The sequence below is a fragment of the Dipteris shenzhenensis genome, chromosome 20, assembly GCF_047967505.1.
Source record: "Dipteris shenzhenensis isolate YYH24624 ecotype China chromosome 20, Dip_SZ_1.0, whole genome shotgun sequence".
Classification (NCBI taxonomy): Eukaryota; Viridiplantae; Streptophyta; class Polypodiopsida; order Gleicheniales; family Dipteridaceae; genus Dipteris; species Dipteris shenzhenensis.
The window spans coordinates 7719734-7725733 of NC_141615.1; positions in this window are offsets into that span (position 1 = coordinate 7719734).

Sequence of the window (6000 nt, forward strand, 5' to 3'; positions counted from 1 at the left end):
CCCTATTGGTTCTCTAGCTTCTGTGGTTCTACACCCTGCAAGCTCCTAACAGCAATGAGAAGACCTTGTTATCAAGCATTGGAAGCAGCTTCAACTCTTCAATTTCAAATAGTAGACTATCCACCTCCTACAACGTGGTGCGACTCTAATTAATGAGCCATAGACCAATGGCTACATGAGCTCTATGACTCAGCCCAGCCTATAGCATTAAGGTGGCCAAAGCTTCAACACTCGACCTCCTTCAATGAACCCGAATGCGCCTTCACCGACGGACTGTGCAAGGTAGGCTTCGACGCACCTTCAGTAAGCCTACATCAACGCCTTTCCATACTCCAACGACCTTCTTCCTCGACGCTCGATGCTCCGGCCGACCCCCTTCAAGCACCTGTGACTCCAAAAGTAGCACCATCCATATGACCAGGTGACTCCTCAACAACAGTCGATAGCAGCAATGCCAGGAGACTCCAACAGTGCACCGATTGGGAGCATCCTCTGCTAACAACCATAGCCATCCTCAGAATTGTAGCAGTAGAAGCTCTGAGTAGCGCTCTCCACATCTCCAATCTATTGCAAGTCGTAGCCCACGTGCATTAAAACACTGCTGCCACTTTCAACCACCACATAGCTTCTTCTCGTAGATGCAACACCTCCTTAATTGTCTCCAAAGCGGTGGAGACTCGGCAATGAGGCATGGGTGGTAAGTATATATTTATCTTCTGCTAAATTTCTAATATGTTCAATTGTTTAAATATCTTGTCTATCTAACTAATTGAATTTGGATCCACAGGAATCTGTGATTGGAAGGCCTCCAGATAATAAGGAGTACAAAAGAGCCTTCAAGCTCACGGGCCTGGCTTCATCAACTACTGCTTCTATAACAAAATCTATTGCAAGCCATCTCCCAACCTCCAGGAGCGACGCGATTGACGGGCGAAATTGCCATCTCTTCTCCAAGGTCTCAGAAAAGACACGCGGAGGATAGGACTTAACCATGGTTAAGTTCATCTAACCTCGAGGTTGTGTAGAGGATACAGACACGTGGCACCTACCTAACCACAGTAAGGCTCCAAGGGTGAGGGCCACCTAAGGATAAGGTTTTCTCAACCTTATGATAGATGGCAGTCGATTGCCACATCATCTTTCTACCACCTCAACTGACGCATGGCAGATGAGCCACCTCATCAGTCAATAGTTGACAATTCAAAGTTGAGTCATCTTTGACCAATCAATAGGCCACATCATCAGTGCCACCTCAGCACTACCACGTGGCATTGCCCCTTATCAAGCACAATGACCTCCTGCCAGGCACACATAGTCACTACATGTGCACCCAGCTGACACATCATCACATAGTGCTTCCTAGGCACTGTCTCTCCAAAGGCATAGTCTTCTTTTTTTGCATATGTCTCATAGTGCCACATCACCATTTCACCCTTTTTTTGCCCCTCCACCTAGATCAAGTCATATCTCTTGATCTAAGATGATCTAAGACGAATTTGAGGGTGCTACATAAGGGTGAAACAATCGATTTTTTGTGCTCTATGCGCTCATCACATCACGTGCACATTTTAGTGCAAGTATCACTCACTTTAGAGCCTCACCAACAAATCCACTTCCTTCATGCACATTAGCCTCTACATCGACGCATCTGACCCAACACATAAAAAGAACCAAAGAACAGAGATTGTTTGTTGTTATTTCATCGATCGACAATTGGTATAGATCTAGATCAAAGTAGACTAGATTACCATGGAGGAGACGCTTTGAATTTCTCCAAGTTGCCAATCTAAGCCATTCCCGAAATTCCCGACTAGTACCTACTTGGAGTCAGTCCCTACGCTCACATACAGTTTCACATCATCACATTACCTAAAACCTGATGTTCATCAGTTCAGTGAGCAGACTTTAGAGTGTTCAGAGGCATTGCCAATTGTTCAGTGGAAAGATAGCACATGATTTGATTTCACACACACATGCCATTATCGTGTAAAGCCTATTTGGCTATTTCACAGCATTGTGCACTTTATTTTAGCCTCGTAAAGCCTCTTGGCTATTCCCGGCATCATTTGCCACTAGCTTTGTAATTCAGATTGAATTATATATTGCAGTTCTGCCTTCACCGACAGTGCAAATTTCACTTGCCACAGTCAGTGTTTTGCAGTTGATTCAAACAGTGATTTTTCACGACACTTTGAGTACATTTCTTGCACCATGTCTACAACTAGCAACCTCAATCTGGAGGCATCTGCTAAGCTAGACAACTCCAATTATGGCACCCTGAAATACCGAATGGAGACCATTCTTGTACTTCAGGACAAATGAGAGTATGTCGGTGGATCTACACCTGGATGGTTCACCCAGCAGTAGCTCTACTCCACCTCTTATCACAGCACCAACAGTGGGATCCTACACCAACAGTTTTCTCACCTATGGCAGATCCTGCCATTGCTCGAGCACAGGCAGAATGGGATAAGATAGATAAGTATAAATATCATTTGATCAAGCAGAATGTGCAAGATGTCAGGCTAGGACAGCTCAACACCGTCAAGACATCGAAAGAAGCATGGGATATGTTCAAAGCTCTCTATGAGTCCAAGAACACTTCCAGGATTCTCACATTGAGAAACCAAATCAACCAAAGTTTCCACAACAGCAACAAAACTGGTCATGCTTACGTACTCAGGATCAAAGACTATAACAATCAACTCACAGGAACAAGAGGGACCACGAATCCAACAGAAATGGTTCAAGTCATCTTGAATGGACTACGAGAGGGATACAAGAATCTACTCCAGAGTATTGCCATCCAATGACAAATGCTGACACTGAAAGAACTTCAGTTAGTCTTACTTGGTGAAGAACTCAGGACTCACGCCATTCATGCACGCAAAGGTCATTCTAATGATCAGGAAATCATAGCTTCAGATAGAAGTAGAGGCAGAGGCATAGGCAGAGGTAGATCATTCCAGAGAAGTAGTCATCATTAGCAACAAAGTCATAAGCAAAGTCAACATCAACATCATCCTCAACAACATCAGCATCAGCAAAGAGGAAATCATTCCAACAAAGGAAGATTCCAAGGACAAGGGAATGCATCCACCAATGTGTCAAACATCCAGTGCAACTATTGTCATAAGTTTGGACACTATGAAAGAGATTGACACAAGAAGTAGTATGACCAAGGCAGTCAATCCAATAGCTATCGAGGGAATTTTTACAGAAGAGGAAATAATTGTGGTGGACATTCTAGTCACAGTCATTTTGCAAATGAACATGGGAACATGTTTCTTGCAAATGAGGAAATGAAGAAGACTGATACAGTGTATCTAGAAACTGATTGCAATTCAAAAGAGGATTTTGGCTATCAAGTCAACCAAGCAGATCAGAATCCTTGGTGCATCGACAGCGGTGCATCATCTCACATGACAAATCATCAGGAATGGTTCACAGAGATGAACCATTAGAAGGTCAAAAGACTATCATGTATACAACAGATAATACACCAAATCCAGTTCAAGGGACATGCATTATCCCTATGAACAACTTCACTGGTACGGAAGGATTGGTGAAAGATGTACTCTACATGATTCGTCATATGGTTCATGGCTCTTGAATTAATGAACGAATCATCACTAAATGCTCTTACATGCTACTCATAACACGCTCCATACTAAAGAGGTGAGTGCATATTCATGCTCATATGCATACTCTCTTCCACCAACATGATGATTGTATCGTGGTCTTCCACCATGCCCTCTATGTGTGTCATTATGCTTTGCATAACAATCTCACTCGACGTGCCCAAACTTAACACAAAACTGGAAATTTTGAGCTTGTGAAGCATGAGTTGCCCTTCCTCTACCACTAGGTGTGGCTCTTCCCCTTCCTCTTGTCATATAATTGGTTTCTCAGTGTGAGAATCTTGGATGTGTTCTTGGACTCCTAGAGAGCTGCGAATATATCCCATGCTACTTTGATGTCTTGATTGTGTTGAGCTGTCCTAGCATGACATCACATTCTGCTTGATTAGATCATATGCATACTTATCTTTCTTATCCCATTTTGCCTGAGCTCGGGTAATGGCAAGATCTGCTATAGGTGCGAAAACTGATTGTGTAGCTGTAGATCCCGCTATAGATCCCACTGCTGGTGCTGTGACAATAGGTGGAGTAGAGCTACTGCTGGCTGGATCGTCCAATGGTCTAGGTGTAGATCGATTAACATACTCCCATTTATCCTGAAGTACAAGAATGGTCTCCATTCGGTATTTTCATGTGCCATAATTGGAGTTGTCTAGCTTAGCAGATGCCTCCAGATTGAGGTTGCTAGTCGTAGACATGGTGCAAGAAATATACTCAAAGTGGCATGAAAATCACTATTTGAATCAACTACAAAACACTGACTATGGCAAGTGAAATCTAAACTGTCGGTGAAGATAGAACTACAATATATAATCCGATCTAAATTACAAGGCTTGTGGCAAATGATGCCGGGAATAGCCAAGAGGCTGTACAAGGCTGAGATGATGTGCATAATGCTATGAAATAGCCGAATAGGCTTTACAATGATGGCATGCATGTGTGAAATCAAATCATGTGCTATTTGCCCACTCATCAATCGGAAATGCCTTTGAACACTCTGAAGTCTGCTCATTGAATTGATGAACATTAGGTTTCAGGTAATGTGATGATGTGAAACCGTATGTGAGTGTATGGGCTGAACTAGTCGAGAATTTGGGACATGGCTTAGATTGGAAACTTCGAGAAATTCAAAGTGTCCCCTCTATGGTGATCTAGTCTACTCTGATCTAGATCTATACCAACCATTGATCGATGAAATAACAAATAATTTCTTTTCTTTGGTTCTTTTTATGTGCTGGGTCAGATGCGTTGATGTAGAGGCGGATCTGCATGTAGGAAGTGGATTTGTCAGGGTGAGGCTCAAAAGTGAGTGATACTTGCATCAAAATGTGTGCGTGATGTGATGAGCACGTAGAGTATAAAAAATTAATTAATTTTCCTTTTTGGAGCGCCCTCAGCTTCTTGTTGGATCAAGAGATACGACTTGATCTAGGTGGAGGGGCAAAAGGAGTGCAAATGTGCTCAATGATGATGTGGCAGTTAGGGGGTCACATGCAGCGACTGTGCCTAGTAGGGACTGTGCCTGTGTAGCCCTGTGTTGAGGTGGCAAGAGTGGTCACATGCAGGGACTGTGTGTGCCTGTAGAGGGTCAGAGTACCACATGGCATTGATGAGGTGGTAGATGATGATGCAACAAAGATGACAAGGTAGATGATGTGGTAGTTGACATGGATGATGACGTGACCTAGAGATGCTGACGTGGACTTGCTGATGTGGCTACAGATGTGGCACCTGACATGACGTGGCTTGGAGATGCTGATGTGGACTTGCTGATGTGGCTATTGATGTGGCATGTGGATAAGGTATGCCATGTGGATGTTGAGGTTGCCTGATGTGGATAAGGCTACCATGTGGCAGTCTCTTGATCACACCTTGGCTAACTAAGAGTGGGTTAAGTGAACCACGGTTAAACTTTACCTGGGGTTCCAAACTCCTTGACCTTAGGTTAACCTTACCCGAGGTGTGGTTTGTGGAGAGAATAAGGTGAGGTGCCACGTGTCTCTGGTGGGCAAGCAAAATCTTCTAGATTTTGATGGAATCTAAGAAGATTTCATTGTCGGTTAAAGCTCTATGGTCGTCGTGGATTCGATGCAGCTGTTGAGAGGTGCAACTGTAGCAGGAGATCCATCATTATGCAGCACCGTGAGCTCCTTGGATGTGTATAGGGTTGATATGCAGGGTGTTGCAAAGGAGTTGGGAGATTGTTGGAGGTGACTGTTGGCGCTCGACTGCCCGAGTGAGTAGAGGCTGGCCGTTGGATGCGCTTTGAGTGCTGGCATCAATGTGCTGTTGGCTTAGCTAGCTGGAGACTATAGCATTGGCAGCTGAGAGGCAAGAGATTTTTGTTGGTTTGTTTGTC